The sequence below is a fragment of the Hyperolius riggenbachi genome, chromosome 6 (genome assembly GCF_040937935.1).
Source record: "Hyperolius riggenbachi isolate aHypRig1 chromosome 6, aHypRig1.pri, whole genome shotgun sequence".
NCBI lineage: Eukaryota > Metazoa > Chordata > Amphibia > Anura > Hyperoliidae > Hyperolius > Hyperolius riggenbachi.
In genome coordinates, this window is record NC_090651.1 from 267,064,627 (window position 1) to 267,083,357 (window position 18,731).

At 45.3% G+C, this 18,731-nt stretch overlaps 1 long non-coding RNA gene across 2 annotated transcripts in view; it reads right to left on the reverse strand.

The window, feature by feature from the left end:
• Positions 1 to 18,731, reverse strand: part of LOC137521473 (uncharacterized) — an 86,124-nt gene that overhangs the window by 7,482 nt on the left and 59,911 nt on the right. For both annotated transcript variants that reach the window (XR_011022132.1, XR_011022133.1), the window contains exons 2-4: positions 17,598 to 17,784; positions 10,142 to 10,303; positions 7,074 to 7,241 (exon numbers count right to left, since the gene is read on the reverse strand). This is a non-coding gene — a long non-coding RNA (uncharacterized lncRNA). The remainder of the gene's footprint in view (positions 1 to 7,073; positions 7,242 to 10,141; positions 10,304 to 17,597; positions 17,785 to 18,731) is intronic.

Below are 18,731 nucleotides of genomic sequence, written 5' to 3' on the forward strand. Positions count from 1 at the left end.
CTGGTCCTCTTCTCCGCGCGGCACCGCACCGCATCCCAGCGTACACTGTGTCACTCCGTGACCAGGAAGTTCAAATAGAGCGCTCTCTATTTGAACTTCCTGGTCACTGGAGTGACACAGGAAGTTAATGTACGCTGGGATGGAAGCAGGAACAGAGCGGTGCAGCGTGGAGAAGATGCCCGGGAGCCAGCGTCAGGTAATGTTTACCTGTATCGGATCGGCCGCCGCTAGTGACACGCTCCCTACCCGTGGGCGATCGACGGTAATTTCCCGCACGGCGCGATTGACGGACTGATCTGATTTGGGGAGGAAATCGGATCGGCGGGTTCGTTTAGCGCGAACGATTGGCAGCAGATTCGATCCCAGTGATCGAATCTGCTGTCGAAACGGCGGCAAATCGGGCCAGTGTATGGCCAGCTTTACTCTAAATAGGCTAACAGTACATCTAAATAAATCAACAACTTAACCCTAACCTACCTACAGGCTAGTAGGCTATCTAGCTAGCAAGCCTGGCCTGCACACAGACCTCAGCTAAGCTAACCTAATTCAGCTTCAATCCTAAACTAGCACAGTATACACTACACTGACTGTAAACTAACACAATAAAACGCCTAGCTAACAGTACAATAATAAAATAAATGTGTGGGAAATGTGTGAATTAGGCAAAATGCTGTGTTTTAGGACAATAAAGCACTTGCTCAGACAGACAATAACATTGAAGATGCTCTCAGTGCCACAGAATCACAAGCAAGGACGAGATCTCAAAATGGCTGCCTCCTTATATAGAAGAGGCGAGGGCAGAGGCTCCCCTCCTCTGATTGGTTGCTAGGGCCTCGACTGGGGGCCCGCTGATTGGCCCAAAGATGTCATTATGATGTAATTTCCCTGGTTACTGGATTCCGAGCTTGTAATCACGGCTGCGCAGAGGAGAAGGAGGTCTACAATCCCTGTGGGTGCATGGACTAGGTAAGTCAGCTGCCCGATACACTTCTACACTTACACATGGGGAGTAGAGATGCAAGGGGGGGTTGCAGACATGTGGGGGAGCAGACACATAAGGGACAGAAGGGGACACATGAGGGACAGGAAAGGACACATGAGGGACAGAAGGGTACACAGGAGGACACAGGGACACAGGAGTAGAGTTGGGCCGAACGGTTCGCCTGCGAACGGTTCCATGCGAACTTCCGTGGTTCGCGTTCGCGTCCCGCAGGCGAACTTTTGCGGAAGTTCGGTTCGCCCCATAATGCACCATAAGGGTCAACTTTGACCCTCTACATCACAGTCAGCAGGCCCAGTGTAGCCAATTAGGCTACACTAGCCCTTGGAGCCACTCCCCCCCCTACTAAAAGGCAGGCAGCGGCGACCATTACGGTCACTCGTGTGCCTGCATTAGTGAGAGTAGGGCGAGCTGCTGCACACTCTCTCTCATAGGGAAAGATTAGTTAGGCTTAGCTTGTCCCTGGCTGCATACCTGTTCTGTGAACCCACCACTGCATACCTGTACTGTGAACCCACCACTGCATACCTGTTCTGTGAACGCACCACTGCATACCTGTTCTGTGAACCCACCACTGCATACCTGTACTGTGAACCCACCACTGCATACCTGTACTGTGAACCCACCACTGCATACCTGTTCTGTGAACCCACCACTGCATACCTGTTCTGTGAACACACCACTGCATACCTGTTCTGTGAACCCACCACTGCATACCTGTTCTGTGAACCCACCACTGCATACCTGTTCTGTGAACCCACCACTGCATACCTGTTCAGTGAACCCACCACTGCATACCTGTTCTGTGAACCCACCACTGCATACCTGTTCTGTGAACCCACCACTGCATACCTGTACTGTGAACCCACCACTGCATACCTGTTCAGTGAACCTGCCACTGCATACCTGTACTGTTCAGTGAACCCGCCACTGCATACCTGTTCTGTTCAGTGAACCCGCCACTGTATACCTGTTCTGTTCAGTGAACCCACCACTGCATACCTGTTCTGTTCAGTGAACCCGCCACTGTATACCTGTTCTGTTCAGTGAACCCGCCACTGCATACCTGTTCTGTTCAGTGAACCCGCCACTGTATACCTGTTCTGTTCAGTGAACCCGTCACTGCATACCTGTTCTGTTCAGTGAACCCGCCACTGCATACCTGTTCTGTTCAGTGAACCCGCCACTGTATACCTGTTCTGTTCAGTGAACCCGCCACTGTATACCTGTTCTGTTCAGTGAACAGTTTGGTGTGTCAGTGTGAAGCAGTACCTTAATTACACTACCTGATTGATGTATACACATGCAAGATGTTTTAAAGGGATACTGTAGGGGGTCGGGGGAAAATGAGTTGAAGTTACCCGGGGCTTCTAATGGTCCCCCGCAGACATCCTGTGCCCGCGCAGCCACTCACCGATGCTCCGGTCCCGCCTCCAGTTCACGTCTGGAATTTCTGACTTTAAAGTCAGAAAACCACTGCGCCTGCATTGCCGTGTCCTCGCTCCCGCTGATGTCACCAGGAGTGTATTGCACAAGTCCAGTATGGTCTTTGGTCTGCGCAGTATGCTCCTGGTGCCATCAGCGGGAGCGAAGACACGGCAATGCAGGCGCAGTGGTTTTCTGACTTTAAAGTCAGAAATTCCAGAAGTGAACTGGAGGCGGGGCCGGAGCATCGGTGAGTGGCTGCGCGGGCACAGGATGTCTGCGGGGGACCATTAGAAGCCCCGGGTAACTTCAACTCATTTTCCCCCGACCCCCCTACAGTATCCCTTTAAAGCACTTTAGGCCTGTCATTTAGCATTCAATATAATTTCTGCCCTTAAAACGCTGCTTTGCGTCAATCCAGATTTTTCCCGGGGACTTTTGGCGTGTATCCCACTCCGCCATGCCCCCCTCCAGGTGTTAGACCCCTTGAAACATCTTTTCCATCACTTTTGTGGCCAGTATAAATTTTTTTTTTCAAAGTCCGCATCCCCATTGAAGTCTATTGCGGTTCGCGAACTTTAAAGCGAACCGAACCTTCCGCGAAAGTTCGCGAACCCGGTTCGCAAACCTAAAATCGGAGGTTCGGCCCAACTCTACACAGGAGGACACATTAGGGAACACGTGGAAGACACATGAAGGACACATGACACAGAAGACACATGGACACAGGAAGACACATAAGGGACACATGGACACAGGAGGACACATAAGAGACACATGGATATATAAGGGACACATGAGGATGCATAAGAGACACATGGACGCATAAGGGAACGCATGGGGGACACATGAGGGTACATAAGGGACACAGAAGGACACCATTTAAGGGAGAACATGTACAAGATGTTCCTGGTATATGAACACACCAGGTTTAGTATGTATATGTATATATATATATATATATATATATATATATATATATATATATATATATATATATATACTATATATATATATATATATATATATGTATATATATATATATATATATATATATATATATATATATATATATATATAGATAGACATATATGTATATATATATATATATATATATATATATATTCTTTTTTCCTGGTTTTAGCCCTCAAAACCTGGGTGCGTCTTATATTCTGAAGCGTCTTCTACGGTGGCAAATACGGTATCTCCTAGGCAGAGCCGACAAGATCCTCCAGCACCAAAGGCTGAGACACCAAAGTGCGCCCCTCCATTCCTCCCACCCCAGCCATCACACACTGATTGCTATTAGACTAAGAGACGCCCCAGAGCCCCCAACACCTTTATCTCTAGTTATCTGGCTTGCAGACACTGCTATATATCCCCATTTTCTTATTTGTCTCTGCTTCAAACACAACAAGGGAATGATAGCTGAGTGAGTTGTGCGCCCTCTCCTACACTGCGCCCCAAGGATGGAGCCTCTCTCACCTCTGCCTCGTCCTGGCCCTGCTTCTAATAGAAAACTCAGGAGAAAAAGGGAATTGCATATGGGCACTTGTCAATAAAATGCTTTTTGAGCCACCAGGCAGCAAGCAAGAAAATACTTAAAATAATTTTGATTGTACACCTGCAACTACTTTTTCAATTGCAGAGTGCGGAAAAGTTTTTTTAAAGAGAAGATGAAAAATGATCTAGGAGAAAACTCAGGAGAAAAAGTTGAATATGGGCCCTCATGTCTTCATGTGGACTTAATAAGCTGCCCATCTTCCAGTCATGTCAACACTTTGTTGATATGTTATTGAAAATCATCTATTGCATCTCTTCTTCTTTAACGGGGCCCACTTATCATGATCCAATCTTAATTGTCCAAACTTACCACTTCTATGTAATATAATGAGCTAGATGAAATATTCATTCAAAGAATGTTCATTCTTTTTACCTTTCTACTATATAGATTTAGTAAACGATTGTATCATTAATGGTGACCTTAAGGTCCTGCATTCATTTTCACATCTTCTACAGTCAGTGGGTGCCTCTGGAAGTTCATTACATTCCATCAACTGAAAGCATGGAAATGAAAGAGAAATGCTAATTTGGGTGATGTCACACTTTTACAGTTGTCTTTTGGCTGCTTCGTTAGGAAATAATCTCATTTAGTATTCATGGTTTTTATAATTGTTCTTGTGAGGTTATAAAGGTGCTTCTATTTCAGGACTGAGAGAAATAATCCATTGGAAATTAGTTTTGGGGATTTTGTTCTCTGATTTGAAGCAGCAAGTCCTGTGATCTTCCAGGTAGTGAAGTGTGTCCATGTAAGATAGTTGCTTCAGTGCTGGAGGCCACTGACCTGTCTGTGATAAGCTGCTTAAAATAAGTTATTATCTTTTCATTTTTTCCGATAAAGGACATGGTCACATTTTATTGATTAAGTGATATTTATAACTGAACAGGCTATCTGTATTTCAAATAATGTTAATCCAAGTGACAAGTGATGAAATATTCTGTGTGTTCTTGGAATAACTTTTTGATCTGTTGATGAAAAAGTTTCAAGCCATTTAAAACTTTGGTGACAGTTATTGTGACTAAGTATGAAACTGCAGATTGTTACTGTAATGTAAAAAAAAAGAAAATTCTGCATTCTCCAACCTTAGTCCAAATGCCACTAGTTGAAATACAATAGAAGAGAATGAATAAACTTTTAAAGTTTATTTATAGATCAGGGTTAGTTTCTTTGGGTTGCTGTCTTTTTTTTAGCTATACTAAGGAATTGCTAGAATCTCTATTGGGTGTTAAAGCCCTCTCTTGTCTATGTCGGAGAAATATATATATATATATATATATATATATATATATATATATATATATATACACAGTATGTCTTGATTTCCTTTTTTATATTTTGTTTATGCCATGTTAGGAATAGAATGGCTTGGCAATAAGTCTTGTGACCAAGTCAATGGTATTAATTGATTAATTAGAGTTATTACAAATACAATATTGTGAGAGAAACAAGGGGCCAACTGTGACTGCAGTGGAGCCACTTCCACCTAGCAGGAATAGTGCATACTCTTAGTTTTGTAAAAAAAAAAAAAAAAAATGCTCTATCCCAAATAATGAGAAGCAAAGCATGAATTTTAATAAATGGAACCCAAAGGCGAATTTTACCCTTACCTCTAAGTACTATTTTTTACCCTGTCAGGGCTCCTCCCATTCATTTGGCCATAACTTTATCACTTTATCGCTTGTCACACTTAAATGATCTATATCTTGTTTTTTCCCACAGATTAGGCTTTTTGGGGGTGACACTTGTTTTTAGTAATTACTTTATTTTCTATGCATTTTAAAGGGAAAAACAAGTAAAAAATGAAAAAGTACTCTAAAAAGAGAGTACCACTGGACCCGCTTTTTCTGCTATCACGTTGTCTCCTTGTAACATCCCCTATGATGGCGGCTGCGGGTACACAGGATACCTCTGCAGCCGCCTTCGTTCTCGGTACTAAGGCCTCATCCGTTCCGCTGGCGTCTAGCACGCCAGGGACGGGACTGTCAGTTGCTCATAGGGTCGCTGTCTCATGCGGGCATGCACAGAGACAGGACCTTTATGCTGGAAGAAGGCGCGTCAGCTGACCTGCCTGTCGGCTAACGTCAGGAGATACTCACGACGCCCAGATTGGCTGATTGGCAGGGACGTGGCTGTGGGCTCTCCTCGCTGCTTCATAAGCGCTCTCGGCTCACTTGCAAACTGTCTGCTGTTGCGAATACGCCAGTGTTAGTGCTCAGACCTTAGACTAGTTCGGGTGTGTCTTGATCTGGGAGGAAACCAGGGATTTCACACAAGACTAGGATTATTGCCTTATTATATTATTGATATTCTGTGTACGACTCTGGCTTATCTCTGACTCTGATTCTGCTCTACGTTTCTGTACTTCTGCCCATCTGATCTAAGTTGCCGAACCTCTGCCTGAATCATTACTATTCTCTTGCCTTCTGATTTTGTACTGTACCAGCCTGTCTGTTGCTGAACCTTGCCTGTCTGACCCTTCTACTCTCCAGTGAGCCCCTCTGGTGAGGTCTAGCTAAACTATCTAGTTACTAATGTTGATAGTACCCACCAGCTCCTCTGGTGAGGTCTAGCTAAACTATCTAGTTACTATTGTTGGTAGTACCCACCAGCTCCTCTGGTGGGGTCTAGCTACTATTTAGTTACTGTTGCTGATAGCGCTCACCAGCCCCTCTGGTGTGGGCTCCTAGCTACCCAGCTTCTATCTTGGCTAGTACCCTCCAGCTCCTCTGGTGGGGCCTAGCACAGATTGGTTGCAGATAGTACCCGCCACCAGCTCCACTGGTGAGGTTTAGTCAAACTATCTGCCATTTCATCTGGTAGTTCTCTCCAGCCCCTCTGGTGAGATCTACCCTCTACTGTTGCACCAAACACTATTGTCAGTTTGTCACTACATCTCTGCTTTCTATACTTGCATTATTGATGATACTGCAGATCACCACATAATCAGGTAAAGAGTCTGCATTATTGGTGATTCTGCAGATCACACAATAATCAGACGTCTGTGTTGCTACACCAATACGTTATACAATCGTTACACTCCTGATGCCATGATTGCTGTGAGCCAACCGAAGCAATCAGAGTACTTACAAAGGCATGGGTGGGTCATAGCTATCCAATCCCAAAGCGGTTACACAAAACCAAAAGCCGGGCTGATCTTCCATTCAGTAGCGTCTGAATCACACACCTGAAACAAGCATGCAGCATATCCAGTCGAACTTCAAACATCTGATCTGCATGTGTGTTCGGGGTTAAACACTAAAAGTAATAGACAGATGATTAACAGAACAGCCAGACAATTTGTATTGTTAAAAAGTAACTAAAAATGTCAGCCTCTTTATCCCTCTCACTTCAGATGTCCTTTAAATCTTTTTCATCATAGCAGTTTCTGATAATGTTCAGATACTTCTCCAAAGTTACACATAGAAGTGGACCTTTAGGCTTCATTCACATTCAAAACATGTTGTAATGTGATTGTTCTGCAATTGCACCACAGTGGTCCTGAAAGGTTTTCACTGCGGCGTGACCATACAGTGAGGAATACTTTACAATGAAAGTATGCCTCACTTCTGGATGAAACAGAGCCGAGACAAGGTCCTTCAGCTCCCAAGACTGAGACACCAAAGTGTGCCCCTCCATCCCTCCCACCCCAGCCGTCACACACTGATTGCTATTAGACTAAGAGGCTCCCCAGGGTCCCCACCTCCCCCAACACCTTAATTTCTGGTTATCTGGCTTGCAGTCACTGCCATGTATCCCCTTTTCTTATTTCTCTCTGCTTCGAATACAATAGGGGAATGATAGCTGAGTGAGTTGTGCGGCGTGCGCCCCTCCTACACTGCGCCCTGAGGCTGGAGCCTCTCTCGCCTCTGCCTCGGCCCGGCCCTGTTCAGAATGCACAGATACTCTCGCATTGTCGCAACAGGACCCACCATGCTGCACATTCAATGTGCTGGCCTCATAGGACTATCACTGCTTCTATCCATTTACACTTTACTTATTTTTTCTTGCATAATTATAGATAGTTAAGTACCATATTTTTTGAAATATAAGATGCTCTGGACTACAAGACTTACCTAGGTTTAGAGGGCAAAAACCAGGGGAAAAAATATACTAAACCTGGTGTGTCCATGGTCCAGGAGATGCTCTCCCCCAATTATTGTGTCCCCCTTGTACCTCATGTCCTCCTGTGTCCTCCTGTATACCTCATGTGCCCTCCAAGTGTCGTCCTGTGTCCCCGTGTGCCCTCCTGTGTCCTCCTGTGTTTACCAAGTTTCCTCCTGTGTCCTCATGTGTCCTTCTCTGTCCCTCTTGAGTCCTCTGTCTCCCTTTGTCCTCCTCTGCTTCCCCCATGTTCTCCTTTGTTCCCCCCTTTATCTACTCCACTGAATAAAATAAAGAAGCGGCAGCACATCTCACCAAATCAATCAGAGCCCGCGGCAATCAAATACCTCTCCTATCTCTCACTCTTCCCCTAGTACCAGTGTTCAGCCATCAGCGGAACATCATCATCAGTGTTCAGCCATCAGTGAGGGAGAGGTCTCTGATCACCATGGGCTCTGATGGATTAGCTGAGAGATGCACTGTCGCTGCTTTTACCTATTCAGGGAGAGTGGAGGAGGACACTAGTGTTGGGCGAACAGTGTTCGCCACTGTTTCGGGTTCTGCAGAACATCACCCTGTTCAGGTGATGTTCGGCCTTTTTAGTTCGGGTTCGCCCGAACAGCTCACTGCCCAGCCGAACAGGCCGAACAGGGCCCCTGTTCGGCCGAACAGGGCCCCTGTTCGGCCGAATACTGCCCCCCTGTGGGGTCGCAGGCATAAGGGGGGAGCATGCCCCGGTTGCAGGGGGGGGTCGGAAATTCCCCCCACCCCCTCCGCTAGCGCTCCCCCCTCTGCCCGCTTCCCCATACAAAAAATTTCCGTAAAGTTCAATAGTACCTTCAGTGGCTGGCTGGCACTGTGGTGTGAGTGAGTAGGAGGAGTCCGAGTAGGACGGGTTGAGGCCGGGCAGCAGGCGGTTCAGCGGTAGTACCCTTGTGGTACTTCTGCCCTTTCTCTGACCTCACGTCCTCTACGTGATGACGCATACGAGGGTACGCGTGACGCGTACCCTCGTATGCAGAGGACGTGAGGTCAGAGAAAGGGCGGAAGTACCACAAGGGTACTACCGCTGAACCGCCCGCTGCCCGGCCTCAACGCGTCCTACTCGGACTCCTCCTACTCACTCACACCACAGTGCCAGCCAGCCACTGAAGGTACTATTGAACTTTACGCAAAATTTTTGTATGGGGAAGCGGGCAGAGGGGGGAGCGCTAGCGGAGGGGGTGGGGGGAATTTCCGACCCCCCCCCCCCCCCCGCGACCGGGGCATGCTCCCCCCTTATGCCTGCGACCCCATAGGGCCCCCAAAAGCGGGATGTTCGGGGGAGTTCGGGGTTCGGGCCGAACATGCCGAACATCTGGCCCATGTTCGGCGAACGGACCCGAACATCCAGGTGTTCGCCCAACACTAGAGGACACAGGGGGAGCAGAGGAAGACAATACACAATACAAGGGGAGTCCCTGACATTGTGTTTGTGGTTCATATCGGCGGGCGGTCCTAAGTTGGGGACTCCATGTATTTGGAGTATAGATGCAATTACTTTTTCTTCTCATTTTTGGGGGAGAAAAAGTGCGTCTTATATTCTGAAAAATACAGTAATTGCTCAATGCAAAGCAAATAAATATCCAGACAGATTTCATTTATTGTGGGTGGTGCAGCAAAAGGTGAACTCCTATTGGTCATAAAATGTTTTACCCCAAACTCTTTGCATAAAACCTTGAGGTCAATAACAGCCTGCTCCAGATTTCGGCATCTATACATGCAACTTGTACTGTATGTGAGCATGCAAATATATTAGAGATAGGCTAGATTAGCTCTGTGAAAAATAAGAAGGGAAATAGCAGTTGACATCAACAAATTATATTCCCTTTCAGATGGTGTTTTGGTCTAAAAACTCTTTTCAAGTCATACATTTCAAATTATGTGGAGGAGAATTGGCCCTGATGTTCCACATAAAAAACTCTTTCTCTGTTCATATGTGTTCTAGAAAAAGGATTTATTAACATTGTGAACAAATGGCCAATAAAAGAGCATCCCGTTTGTTGGTCAACTACCTGCTTCAATTAAAAGCCTCTCGCAGTAGCCAGATGTCGAAGAAACAAGATGTGGAATTCCTTGCTTCTCAGCATGCAGGAATCTATTCATATCAGCTTCCCTGTCAGCTACTACATCGTATTCAGTTCAGTGCTGGGACATGAATTATTCAGTAGGCATTTCTGCAAAAAAAGACTGTTTCTTTAGGTAACAGAGGATGTCATACATCACAGATGCAATTAAATAAAATGTTCCACAAATCATAAAATCAAACAAGAGTGGCAAATACCTACTGTACTGTTTTTCTTGTAATGTTAAATAACATTTTATTTTTGCTAGGTGTCATTTGGTTTTTAATTTGTGTAACTAAGGCTTTGTGTCAAAGAAATGTATTATTATAGTTAACGTATCTTATTCTCTAATTGTTTAAAGTCTATATGTTTTATTCTCTAATTGTACTGCCTGAGCTTCTGGAGTAAGTACTGTATACCGTGTGGTAAATTGAACCCAATGAGAGAGTTATATGGAGGCTGCCATATTTATTTCCTTTTAAGCAATACTAGTTGCCTGGCTGTCCTGCTGATCCCTGCCTCTAATACTTTCAGCCATAGACCCTGGGCAAGCATGCAGCAGATCAGATGTTTCTGACAGTATTGTCAGGACTGACAAATTAGCTGATTTGTGGTGTGATTCAGACACTACTGCAACTAGTGAGATCAGCAGGGCTGCCAGGCAACTGGTATTGTTTAAAAGGAGACAAATATGGGAGCATCCATATTACTTTCACTTCGGGTTCACTTTAAGAACATACAATGTAGTAGAACAGGCACTGCCTACTGGGCCACTTTAGTCCTCTTGCAATTTAAAATTAAAATTTTTTAAATTAAAATTAAATTAAAAATATTTTAAATGTGCCACTAAGTTGTAGATTGTTATACTCAGGACTGTCCACTTGGCTGAGCTTCTTTTGTTAATCACTAAGTTGCAGTAGCCAGGCTAGTTAGGTATTACAAAAAGCTAAACGATCAAAAATGTCTTACACATTGGAGGATTATTGTTAAATATCCTAATGCTGGAATTGCCAGGGTAAACCCAGGAGCAAGAACAACCATTATAGGTTTCACTGCCAGTCAAATCCCTTAATAATTTTTAAAATGCCCCAATACCAAGATCCAGAGGCCAACAGACTACACCAATTGTATAGACCTGATTCCTTTAAAATGTTATGACCACTACTGTTTTAGATATAAAAAGAAAATGTGAGTTCTGGCTTCCAGATTCAGGTAACAGCAGTATTCCTTCCAAACCAGGAAGCCCAATTAAAGTGGACCGAAATTAAAAATACAAGATTTCAGAAATAAAATCTATTTTCTAAATTATAATAATAAATAACAGATGTTTTTCAGCTGCATGATGACAAATATAAAATATTTTACATTTATTGGAGGAACCCCTCCCTTCCTTTCATATTGCTGAGACAGAATCCGGCAAACTGGTGGAGTAGGTGGTGTCCAGCAAAGGAGGAATTGCTAATGGCTGCTACCTGTATAACCCTAGTTGTGAAAAGAGAATGGTGAAAAGCATGCACTGAAATGCTCATAGGCTTGAAGGAGTGTTTATTTATCTTTGTATGTGTCAGAGTGGTGCAACTAAATATTTTGAATTAAAAAAAATGTTTGGTTTGGGTCTGCTTTAAATGCTCATGTTCACTGAGACTGAGTAGAGCCGTGATAAAGAGTAGAACAGATGCTTCTGAGCTACTAATGCAATATAATATATAGAGCGTTACTGCCAGATAGGGAGGCTGTTAACCACCCACTACAAAGAAGACATATTCATAACCTTACTCCCAAAAGTATTTAAAGGAAGAGTGTAGTGGTAAAGTGCATATGCTATATGCATGTAGAGATGGCCCGAACAGTTCACCGGCGAATGGTTCCCGGCGAACTTCGGTGGTTCGATTCACCTCCTATACTACATCATGAGGGTCAAGTTGACCCTCTACATCACAGTCAGCAGGCACATTGTAGCCAATTGGGCTACAATCCCTCCTGGACCCCCCCCCCCCCCTTATAAAAGGCAGGCAGCGTCAGGCATTGGACTCACTCGTGTGCCTGCAGTAATTAGAGAAGGGATAGCTGCGACAGACTCTCATAGGGAAAGCTTAGTTAGGCTTTTGGGCTTCTTAGCCTGCTCCTTGCTGATTCTTATTGCTAAAAAAGCACCCCTCAACAGCTCTTTTGAGAGCTAATCTTGTTCTTGTGATCTATTTTTTTTTGTGTGGCACACTTGCATTATATACAGCCCTGTCAGTGTCACTGTGCCTGTCTGGTACCTGTCTGTGTGTGACAGGTGCACATTGTAATACCCATCACTGCATATACCTACCTGTTGTTCACAGTGCACCCATCTACCTACGTGAGCACACGCAGTGTCACTTTGTCTGTCCGGTACCTGTCTGTAAGTGACAGGTGCACATTGTAATACCCAAAACTGCATATACACACCTGTTGTTCCCAGTTCACCCACCTACCTACGTGAGTGCACGCAGTGTGATATACCACTCCGTGCATACCTGTTAACTGCACCTGCGTGACTGACTGCACATTGTATCAGTCAAGTCAGTGCATACCTTTCACTTCATCCCCTCCAATATGGACAAAACCAAAAGGCAGAGGCAGGCCACCTGGCAGGTCTGTTTGAGGTTGCACTGTCGGGATTTTGTGCGGCCCTTGACCAAAGTACAGTGTTCAGAAGAAGGCACGTGCCATCAACCCCCAATATTGTCAGGACATAGTTGACTATTTAACACAGAACACCTCATCTTTCTTAGCTTCCGCACGGAAGCTTGACATATCTTCCTCCTCCTGCTCTGATTTTGGCACCCCACTTAACACTCAGTCGGCCGCCACCACCAAAGTGCCATCACCCCAGGGCTCAGTGGTGTGGACATTTTTTTGTGTGTCTACCCCAGGTGAGAGCAATGCCATCTGTACTCTCTGCCACCAAAAATTGAGCCATGGAAAGACCAAGACCCGCATAGGGACAACTACCTTACAAAGGCACATGATTACAAACTGCAATGGGATGACCACCTGAGGAAAAGCAGCACACAAAAGCAAAGCCACACACCGCAGTGGAAGATATCAGGCCACAATTTCTTCTCAAAAAAGACTATACCTAAACTGTACCGTGATGTTGAAAGGCAAGTGGTGACATCTCTGGCACACAGCATTGGGTCAAGGGTCCATCTGACCACGGATGCCTGGTCTGCAAAGCACGCTCAGGCCTGCCCGAAGTCTAAGTCAGTCCCCACACACAGCATCTCTGCCTGAACGCCGTGTGACTGCCTGCCCCAAGACTAAGTCGCTCCCCACACAGCACCTCTGCCCGCAAGCCGCTTGACTGCCTTCACCGCCACCACCAACAGGGTCCAGGACTCCAGGCGGATTCCTGATTTTTAAAGGCCGCTGCTAGCAGCGGCCGCTATACTACTTTTTATGGTGCGTGTACATGCCTGCCTAATTTTTCTGGCTGCACTGCAGCTGCAGCAACAAAACAAAAGGCATGTAAATCTGCCAATTCCCCTTCATGATCATTACCTTGCCGTGGTGAAGGGGCTGGCGTATCACAATGAAGCAATGACTGCCGGCTATATGAGTGTCTCGGGGGGGGGGGCACACCGAAGATAATAAGGTCATTGCTTCATTGTGGACAGACCAAATTTGAATAGCTGGATAGTCACTGTTGTTCCATCATTGAGCTACCACAGCCCGGCGACCATATGGGCTTGAAAACCGCCTCGGCCTGCACTCTCACCATGGTGCGCACCAGTACAGCACGGCCATCACTACACAAACAGCTGTTTGGGGTGCATTACACATTGAGTTTGGTGTGTCAATGTGAAGCAGTACTCTAATTACACTCCCTGATTGATGTATACACATGCAAGATGTTTTAAAGCACTTTAGGCCTGCAATTTAGCATGCAATGTGATTTCTGCCCTTAAAACGTTGCTTTGCGTGAAATCCAGATTTTTCCCCGGGACTTTTGGCATCTATCCCACTCATCCATGACCCCCTCCAGTGGTAGACCCCTTAAAAACATCTTTTCCATCACTTTTGTGGCCAGCATAAGTGTTTCTAGTTTTCAAAGTTCGCCTCCCCATTGCAGTCTATTGTGGTTCGCGAAAGTTCACGCAAACCGAACTTTCGTGGAAGGTTAGCGAACCGAAAATTGGAGGTTCGGGCCATCTCTATATGCATGTTCAAGTCACCCATGATTCTCCCCAAAGATCTCCCCAGTCGAAGCAGGAAAAAAGGGTGCAGGAGGCGCCCAGTTAAAGGGGCACTATGGTGAAAAATTATGAAATATGTGCAAACATATACAAATAAGAGGTATGTTCTTTCCAGAAATGACAGGTTTTGGACTAGTCTATCTCTTCATGGGTGTTTCTCAGGTATTTATTTATTTTCAAAAGCACTTAGTGAATGGCAGTTGCTCCGTTCAACTGCCACAAAACTGTGTAGCAAGCAGGGAGGCTGTCCAACATCATTGTTTAAATCCTTTTTAGGGAATATCTTTATAAAGAATAAAAGCCTTGCTGAGAATCCCCTATGGAGAGATGGGCTAGTCCAAAACCTGTCGCTTCTGTCAGATTTCTACTACCTACTGTAATTGACAACAACAGAAGAAAAGTAATGTATGGCTCATTTTACTCTGGAAAAAAACGTACTTCTTATTTGTCTATGTTTGCACATATTTTAGATTTTACAATTTTTCGCCATAGTGTACCTTTAAAAATGGTGTGCCATAGGTGGCAAAGTTCAAAGATCTTCAAAGGACCGGCACCACACTTGCAGATGTAAGCTCAATTACTTTATTCAAACTCCAATCAAACGTTGCTGTCATGAAGATTGGAGTTTGAATAAAGTAATTGAGCTTACAACTGCAAGTGTGGTGCCGGTCTTTGAAGATCTTTGTTGCTGTGACCTCTTGGTACTGGGGTGGGATCTTGGCACACTGTTTCACCTTGCCTTATCTGGTGCTCCTGGATATATGTGTTTTGATAGGTGGCAAGGTTAAAAGCTATGATTAGCAGCTATAAACAGAAATTTTGACGCTCTAAAGCCCCTGATAAATGATCTACTTATAGCCACTAATTACTTATTATCAGGCCCGGTCCGCTCATGGGGCAGGGTGAAATATTTGCCTCAGGCGGTAGATCTGAGGGGGCGGCACCCGCCTGTCTGTGGATGCTGGGTGCCGCCCGCCGAGCTGGAGGGGTAGCTGGCAGAAAGGGGGTATTGGGCCTAGCGGTGGGGAGGGGAGTCGGACCCCCCCCCCCCCTCCCTCTCCTGGGTCCCCCGATCTGCGCTCCTCCTCCAGCGTTAAGTAACCAGCTGCGTGCATAAAGATGAAGAGGCAACGGGCGGGGGAATCACTCACCTCTTCCGCGTTCCATCGTGTGCTCCACTGACGTCACTTCTGGCAACGCCGCCCACTGTATTGTAAGTGGACGGCCTTGCAGGAAGTGACGTCAGTGGAGCGCACAACGGAACGCGGAAGAGGTGAGTGATTCCCCCGCCCGTTGCCTCTTCATCTTTATGCACGCATCTGGTTACTTAACGCTGGAGGAGGAGCGCAGATCGGGGGACCCAGTCGAGGGAGGGGGGGGTCCGACCCCCCTCTCCACCGCTAGGCCCAATACCCCCTTTCTGTCAGCTACTCCTCCAGCTCAGCGCCCCCCCCCCCCCCCCCACCCACGGCTGGGTGGTGGGGGGGGGGCGATTTTTTCTTATTATGCCTCAGGCGGCAAAAAGTCTAGGGCCGGCCCTGCTTATTATGGTCATTTATTGTAACTACTATTTATTTACTATTGGAATAAAGTAGTAGAATATCATTATATTGTTACGGATATTCTACTAGCACCTTTTTATACGTATGTCTCCCCAGTACTTATACCTCTCTCCTCACCCAAACTTACTAGGGCACCAGAATTCACAGAAGCTGATCTGAGGCATTGTTTTTCAATATAGAGTACTGCGCTTCTACTGCTTGCAGCACCCTGAGGATGCTGTTCATTAGATAAGAGTTGTAATTTCCTTTTATTCCAGCAGATAGGCTATCTACTTACTCCTTTACAAGGGAATGAGTGCCCTGGAGGGAACAGAAGAGGATATGTAAATATTGAGTATACCAACTACTATGCATGCTAAGCCCTTGGTATCTACTGGTGTGGTCAGGTTGACAATTTTCAAGGGCATTGGAGGTAGGTATTGCCCCAGTTTAGGTTTAACCAGTATCCACTTAGGAACCCCCCCTTTTCGATCCATCATCATTAAGATTGTCTTTTTTACCAGAGGTACTCTTTAAGTCACTGTCCCAGAATGAGTGTGCAAATCAAATGCTTCGAGGCTTTGGTCTGACTCCACTTGCTTTAAAAGGTGTGTGGCTTATAGGGAACCTGAAAATACCTAAAAAAAAGTTTCATTTAAAGGGCCTTCTGCCAGCCCCCTGCAGCTGACTTGTGCCCGCGCCATCCTGGAGCGATCCTCTGGTTCCCTGCCACAGCTTACTTTTTCTTTTGCTGGTCGCCGTCCACTGCGCCTGCACTGCCCTGGCTGCGTGTGTCCTCATTCACACTCCCGTCACTGGGAATGTCCTGTGCAGGCACAGTAGAGATTCTCTCATACTGCGCCTGTGCAGGACGCTCCTGGCGATGGGAGCATGAATGAGGACATGCGCAGCCATGCCCACACAGGCGCAGTGGACGTCGACTTGTAAGTCAGCGAAAGAGAAAGAGAGACACGGCGGCGGCGGACCAGAAGATCAGTCCAGGTCGGGTGGGAACTGGATGGCTGCAGGGGACTGGCAGAAGCCCCGGGTAAGTGAAACTCTTTTTTTTTGGTATTGTCAGGTTCCCTTTAAATACAACCAATGCTAAAACTTCAGCATCACAGCCAGGCAACTGGCATTAATTATAAGAGAATAAAGATGGCAGTCTCCGTGTTCCTCTCAAACCTTCAGTTTACCTGTAATAGCTGCCTATTGATTGTTAAGCGTTTACAAAAACAGAATAATTGCTAACAGATATACCCTATCAGCATCGTTGGTTAAGCTGTATGGCAAATCTTCTCTTTCTATGTCTTGTTTATAGGGTTTTGACATGACTCAACTCTCTTGTGTCCTAGCCCAATTTCAATTGAAGGTATAATTCTGCAAGGTCGTGTACAGTTGTGTGACATGAAAGGTATTGTGTAGCAAGCATCTAAACTGTTACAGCTAAGAGATATGGCAGATTTTCTCAGTGGAATAATACTCTGTCAGGACCTTGAGATCCTCAGTCTTTCAAGCAATCCATAAATAGAGGTAGCAGCCACGGGAGTCTGTCAGTGGAAAGGCAAGGCGATTTAGTTAGCATTTTCAGGACACACTAGAGACAGCTCATGTCATTAACAATGTAAAATTCCTTACCTCACATGAAATCATCATGAAATTGTGGCTCTCATTTCGTGTGGAACCGAGGAAATATCAGTTGCAGTATATGGAGAGATCAGACAGGAAGGTCAGATACAAATGCATTATCCTGGAATATTACTTCCTCCGAAATGTACATGGCTGTGCACATCTGCTACTTTTCCAACCTAAATTTAAAGGAAACCTGAAAATAGTTTAAGATAGTCCGCTTTAATCCATTTGCTGAGCACATGCCCAACCACTTAACCCCCATACACTAATCAGAGCATTTGATACAATGGGACATATTCACTAACTAACAGTATCATTGCTGTGCGAAAATAGAACACAGCAATGTTGCTGATACTTACGCCATTTATGTAGAGCATATCATGCAATTAGCACAATCTATATTACCTAGGTAAGAGTTAAAGTAGTACGTCCTATGCTATTTGTGTAGGGTGCATCCCATTAGTGTTGTGCGTGTTGCCTAGGCAATGAAGGTTGTGCTAACGGCGCAACATGCGCTATGTAAATGGCATAGCTACTGGTACATTTTACATGCCCTACCTGTGCATGGCAATTTTACCATTGGTGACTCAGTATTCCCCAATGAGAGAGCAGGAATAATCTCACCAGTCAACCATGATGTTTTATTTATTACATGGCCACAAATAGCCAATCAGTTGCCAGCAGGAACAGACAGATATACAGCAGTGTTATTATTGATATGTAAATGTGTATATGGCACACTGATCTAATGTTACAAAGCAAAGCAAACGTTGCATCTGGAACTCTAGGAGATGGAAAAAGAGGGACAGTAAGAGCAACCTCACTTTATGGGGGAAACAAATGAGAGAACTACTGAATACCAGCAGAAGAGATGAGAAGAAGAGCAGGATGTGTGGGGACACAGACAGGATTAATTGTCTTGGGCTCAACACACCATACAATCTTGGTTGTTCAATCTTACCACTTTAATGTAGTATAAGAGCTTATCCAATCAATCATTCAAGGTATTTTCAATCTGTTGGCCCATATACTACATAGATTTGGTAAATCTGTACAACCAAGATTGTATGGTGTGTGTTGAGCTTAAAAAAGGTCTTAAAGGGGCACTATGGTGAAAAATTTTAAAATGTAAAACATGTG